This window comes from Mastomys coucha, unplaced genomic scaffold (genome assembly GCF_008632895.1).
Source record: "Mastomys coucha isolate ucsf_1 unplaced genomic scaffold, UCSF_Mcou_1 pScaffold15, whole genome shotgun sequence".
NCBI classification, from domain to species: Eukaryota; Metazoa; Chordata; class Mammalia; order Rodentia; family Muridae; genus Mastomys; species Mastomys coucha.
The window spans coordinates 38,851,433-38,857,823 of record NW_022196897.1 but is presented as its reverse complement, the minus strand read 5'-3'; the positions used below and the strand labels follow the sequence as shown (position 1 = coordinate 38,857,823).

Here is a 6,391-nt window from a genome sequence, read left to right as displayed (position 1 = left end):
TGACAATTAACCAAGGTACACTTGAACAGTGCTAAGTGCTGAATTCAGTTTCTTAGATCTCGATCCTGTTTTTGTACATGTGTGATCTGAGTCAGTTTAGATTCTCAAAATAAAACGAAGTTGTCTCATTAGGTAAGTGTAATGTCAAAGTTTTTCACAGTTTCTCAGTACTTGGCTTTGTCAGGGGTATCCTAAGCATGACACATACTGGATCAGTGAATCTACATCATGTAAGAAAGGAACTACAGCTCTCTGCATGTCATAGCTGAGAAGTGTGGGTAGGGGAGGATCCCAGTGGAGGTATGCAGGCTGGAAGAAGTCAGAGTGGCCTCCACTGAGGTGTGTTCTGCATCCTTGAGAGCTCTGCAATTCTGACTCTAGAATTCTCTTTTAGACACAAACATTCTAGAAGGGTTCATTTTAGATCCTTCCTGTAGTGAATTTTTTGAGTGAGTATAAACAGAGGCAAGCCAGCCCTCCTGCCCCATCTCAGGAGGATTATGTAAACCTCTGAGCTTTCTCTGGCTGCTGTATTTTGCCTTTACAGAGTCTATCTGGTTAAGGATAGCTCGCCTCACTCTCTCGGAGTGTGGTGCAGGAACCGCAACAAGTTTTGCTGAGCAGCATTTATTTAAACTTCTCAAGTTTCCCAAAAGTGAGTATGCAGAAACAGAGCTAGAGAAAGGGCTTTTGAAGGTTCCTTCCTAGATCAATGTTGTCTCTCCCTTCAATCTGCAGTCTGCTTCAGATGTCCTGGCATCTTGGACGGACCCTAGGAAGCATTTCTCTTGGCGAGTGTACCCAAGTGGCTGCTCCAAGTAGACTGTGAATGGAGCTGAGAAGTTACTATTCTTGAGTAGAAAAGAAATTTCTTCAATTGTTTACCGATTGTATAGGAAATGGCATCTTTAGTGGTAGTTTCTTTTTAAAATTAGTAGTCTTATAACAACCAAGTAATAATAGTATACATTTTGCTTTTATGATGTTATCAGGCATTTAACTTTACTCATTCAGTCCTCTATATGTGTGTGTGTAAATATATATGTGTGCATTGATATATGTATATGTGTTATATATACACATATATGTATATACATATACATATATGCACATATATGCATATACATACATATATACACATATGTATATACACACATATATACATATATTTGTATATGCATATATATGTATATATATGTACATACATATGTGTGTATATATACGTATATATGTAAATACATATATATACACATATACCTACCACAAGCATGTGGTCTCTCTCTTTCTCTCTCTCTCTCTCTCTCTCTCTCTCTCTCTCTCTCACACACACACACACACACACACACACACACACACACGCCCCGACCCATGGGGCATTCAACAGGGACCTAGGGCAGGGGCAAGAGAGACCAAAAGAGAAAAGAGACACGTAGAATGAGAGCAAAACAGTTGTCTGATCAAGCTCTGAAGAACTTTACTTCAGGGATGGCAATATAAGCACAAGCAGGAGAAAGCTTCAAGGGAGGGGGAAGAGCCTGGGGCAAGGGAAGCCAGGTGGCAATCTTCAGTTCCAGGAACCAAGGGTCACAGTGTCCTCCACACCCACAAATATTCTTATTGTTAGACTACACATGCTCTCTCAGGGCTGTATGTATAAGCTAGTAATTTTCCACAAGGCCATGGTTAAGGCCATGGCTCCTGGCACACACACACACACACACACACACACACACACACACACACACACGCACACCATGCTTGTTGTCAATATACAGAGGAGGAACCTGCAGGTTGTGTGAGAGAATTATTTTGCTTAAATTCACACAGCAAGTTAGTTCTCTAGTCAAAGCTGGCACTATTTACTTAATCTTCAGGGCTACCCTGTTTTCTTTCCTTTCCTGCTTCCATTCATAGAGCAGCGGTGGTGGTCATTGAACCCACGTCTTTCACACACTAGGCAAGCAAGGCATTGCTGACCCATGTTCTTAGTCTTTCCTGTTTCCCTTCCCCCTTCCCTCATTTCCCCCTTCTTCCTTCTCTTTCATTCGCTTCTTGGTTCTGCCTTCCTCTCTTCTTTCTTCTTTCTTCCTATCGCCCCCTCTCTCCTGCCTGCCTGCCTTGCTGCTGTCCCTCCATCTCTCCCTCCTTTCCTTTCTCCATCCAGTAATTGGATTTTATGTTCCCATTTTCCTCTATCCCATACCTTATACCTTAGTTTACTCTGAAGCCTGGGAATAGCTTCATGAAGATAAAGCAAATTGCCTCCCCAGGGCAGACACGAGCCAGCTTTCTGGCCTTCGTCTCCTTCTCTACCATCTGTGTTGTATCTACAGCCATAAATGTCAGGGTTAGGCCTCAGTCGACATTACACAGATGCCAAGGTGAGAAGAAGGAAAATAGACGGTGTTTTTGATTTATATGATAGCCTTCAAAAAGCCTTCTTCTACACAACAAAGTGTGTTGTTCTTTTTTTCCCCAGCCTTTTAATAAGAAAACACTGTACAGAATTGAAGCCACTTTCTCTTGTCTTTTTGAAAAATGGCCATTCTGTATTAATTTTTGACGGACTATTGGATAAATTATACATGGAAAATGATCAAATTGATTTGTGGGATTTCTTCGGATGTAATTTTAAACATATGAAAAATTATCCTGTACAAGTACAAAAAGAAGCAGATCTGGCACTGAGAGGACCTGGGACATTTTGAGGAGACTGCAAAGAACTTTTGGTTTTTGTTGTTGTTGTTGTTGCTTTCTATATTTTTCATACTACTATAGTTTTGTTTTGACCAAATGAAATCAGCCTGTTTCCATCACATACAAACTACTGAAATTCTTCCTAAGACTTGCTTGTGAGGGTTCGGAGTGACAAATACCCGGGGTCTCCAGGGAACCATGCCCTGAGCAGGTAGGGCCACAAGCAAAGTGAGGACATGCTCAGCTTCAGCTCCACCCATATCCCCATGTCCCATCTCTCTCATCTGTGCTCCTACAACCCCCCAGGGATAACAGGCAGCCTGACAACAGTTATGTAGTGTGGTTCACACACTAACCAAGCCCCTCTCCTTTACCTAGAGAATGAGTGACCTCTGATGTAGCCTAAGTCATGTATGCCCCACTTCCTTACCCCAGTCACTCTTAACATGGGACATACTTACTATGTCTGTTTCCTACCTGAGAAAGGCCTTCTCTTCCTTGGGAAACCTTAAATTACACCTCTGCCCTCCCACCACAGGCTTCATGTTTTCAGGACCTACAGCTTGGTCAGTGTTCATAAAACACTGACACCTGAACAAACTTCCTTCAGGAACTTCTGACTCTAAGATGTCTACAGAGTTCAGGATGATTTGATCAAGATACACCATGTTTGGTAATTTATCCAGTAACAAACTCAAGGCTCCAATTGTACATATTTCCATAAATCTTAGCATCCCACCAATATCAGATGTGGAAGATAGGAGTAAGCAAAACCATTGTTTGTCCCAATCTCATTACACAGTGGGGAGCGGTGGGCACACAGTCTACCTTGCAGTAGCTTCTTGTTCTTAGATACTTGGAGCTGTCTGTAGGAGTTAGCAGGCATCTCAGAATAATTCTTGCTGCCAGGGAGTTTCAGAACAGAAGGAAATCGCATTATTTCTGATGCAAACAGAGCAGTAGATAGCAAACCCAGTAAGCCACCCTATATAATTACAGATTTAAGTCAGCTGTAGTCACATGCTTTGCCTCAAAAGGAGGAGTCAGACTGGTAATGGATAATAAGCAAAGTTGCTCTAAGCCACTGGAAAACTTAAGTGACACATCAACTTCCTTGCCATAGTAAAAGATGAGCCTGCTGCTAAGGACAGACATAATTGCTAAAGCATATCACCATGTGTCACAATTCCTAATTGATTTTTTGCTTCTTCGAGGCCAGATTACTGGGTGTGTGGAATTTAAGTGTTAAGGATTAAGGAAACAAACTTGAGAATCTACAGATTTTAGAGAAGTCGGCTTCAGGAGACAAACAAAGCTAAAAGGCTCTCAGAAACAAGCTTATTAGGTCAGTTAAAGTCAGTCTGCTGTGTTTTCAGAGCAAGACAATGGTATTCTTTGAGGACTTTCAAGCAATCCAGTAGGTTGTTCTAAATGCTCAGGAAAATATTTCTTTTTAAACCGGGTAACACTTAGAACCATGATAGACTTCAAACTTGTATTCTTATGATTATAATGTATCTTCATTTCTGTTTAATCTCATAATGAGATTAAATAATGAGAAAATATCTTTCTCAACTTGTATTATTTGCTAGTATAATATACAATGTATAATGTATAATATGTAATATACAATCATAATATGTAATGTGTAATGTGTAACATGTGATATAATATACAATATGATATATGATATATAATATATGATCCATAATATATAATATGAATAATATGTAATAATATTGTATTATTACAGTTAAAAATCCTTTGGGAATAAAAATGAGTTTCATATTATATAAAATTTTGCTCCTTGACTAAAATTATAGAAAGATATATTTTCACATGATATACCTGTATGTATGTACACATACATAAATTAAAAGTAAAGTAATGAATTTGGTTTAAAAATATACAAATGTCAAAAAACCCAAAACACTGCAGTTTATTTTGATTTGAAATCTGAGACATATTTTATCTTTCCAGTTTTTCTTTTCCTTATGATGACAACTGCTATTGTTCATTTGCTTTTTTTTTGCTTGTTTGTTTATTTTTTTGTACAGTTAGTGAAACCAAATAACTCCATGGTTAACGGTTTTCTACTTGACTGTACTGTGCTGGTTTGAAGGAGAATGTCCCTCATTGGCTCAGGTACTTCAGCACTTGGTCTCCATTTGACAGTGCTGTTTGGGAAGGCTATGACACTCTTAGGACTGGATGGCTAGCTGGAGGAAGCGTGTCACTGTGGATAGGCTTTGGACACTTCCAGCTTCACTTCACTTCCAGCTCCTGCTCTCTGTTCCCTACGTGCCATTGAAATGTGCTCTCTAGGCTTCCCGCTCCTGTCCCCAGCTCTCATGCTTCACTCCCACATTGGGGTCTCCCCTTCTAGAACCAGAAGACAAAATAATCTTTCTTCCTTAAGCTGCTTTGGTCATGGTATTTTGTCATAGCAACAGTAAAGTAACTAATACTTTTACCATACCTATTTTTTTAATCAAATCTTTGAGAGCAAATACAGTTTCTTGCCTTTTGTGCACTGTATTCTGAAGAGACAAGGACGAGGTTGTCTTTCAGGCTTCGAAGCCACTGAATTACAATAGCTGAATGGCACTTGGGTGATCTGGTTTAAATTCTCGCATATTTTTAGATTCATAGGACAAATACATTTATTTGCTTCTTTTAAGTGTTTCTCATCATTATGCTAATGCACCTAATGAAGCAACAAAAGGAAGGAATTATTTTAGCTCATGGATCCAAGCATGCAGAGCATCATAGGTCTCGGTGGTGTGGGTAGGTCAGTCTGAGCAGCAGGCGTATGTGGCAGAGGCTCCTTACATCTCGATGGATCAGGCAAACAAACAATTTAGGTCATAATCAGAATCCACTATTATCTTCAAAGCTCACTGCCAGTAAGCACAAAGGAAGACAGCCATAACTGCACCATTAAAGTAAATTTTTACCAGAAATGGTAGTAATTAAGAGATTCTAAGTAAAATATTAATTTCTTTCAAGAAGGAGAGGCCAGAAAAGTGTTGGCAATAAGCCTTGCCTTACTGTTGACTCTTGAACCAAGCCATGCACAAACTTCTGGATTCAATTGCTAAAAATCTACAGCAGGAGTTGGTGCATAACAATCATAGAAATAATCGTGTGTGTGTGTGTGTGTGTGTGTGTGTGTGTGTGTGTGATATGCTTGAGAGAACCATGAAACACATCAACTTTCCTGGAGTTTCTTGATTTCTCAATGGGAAGGGATTGAGGACAGAGATAAGCAGGTAAGTTTAAGAAGTGATTTGCTCTCTAAATTGGATTTTTAGAGTCCAAAGTAGGGTTTCTAATTCCCAGCCATAAACAGATGTTCCATTTTCTCCAATATAGAAATGAAACTGGTTTGGGGCTTAATAAAGTTTCACACTTTCAGCCTTTCTTCTTGAACGTGGCATTTCATAGTAGTTCCAGAGTTGCTAATGTTTTACAAGCAGAAGGCTGATCAGGAAGAGCCAGAGTGAAGAGAGGGACCCGCTCAGAGAACCATTGTGGCAGCTTAAGCAGGTTTTCTTTGCATAGCACGCCTTATGCAACACTGAGCCTAACATTTATAACCTACAAAAGAATATTCCTAAAACAAAGCAAACAAAGCACTCCAGCTCCAAAGGAATTGTAGTTGTCGTTGTTGTCCTCCTCCTCCTCCTCCCCT

The 6,391-nt window shown here is 39.8% G+C and overlaps 1 long non-coding RNA gene across 2 annotated transcripts in view; it reads left to right on the top strand.

Moving 5' to 3' along the window:
• Positions 1-438: 438 nt before the first annotated feature.
• Positions 439-6,391, top strand: part of LOC116090157 — a 26,874-nt gene continuing 20,921 nt past the window's right edge. For both annotated transcript variants that reach the window (XR_004118590.1, XR_004118589.1), the window contains exon 1: positions 439-655. This is a non-coding gene — a long non-coding RNA (uncharacterized LOC116090157). The remainder of the gene's footprint in view (positions 656-6,391) is intronic.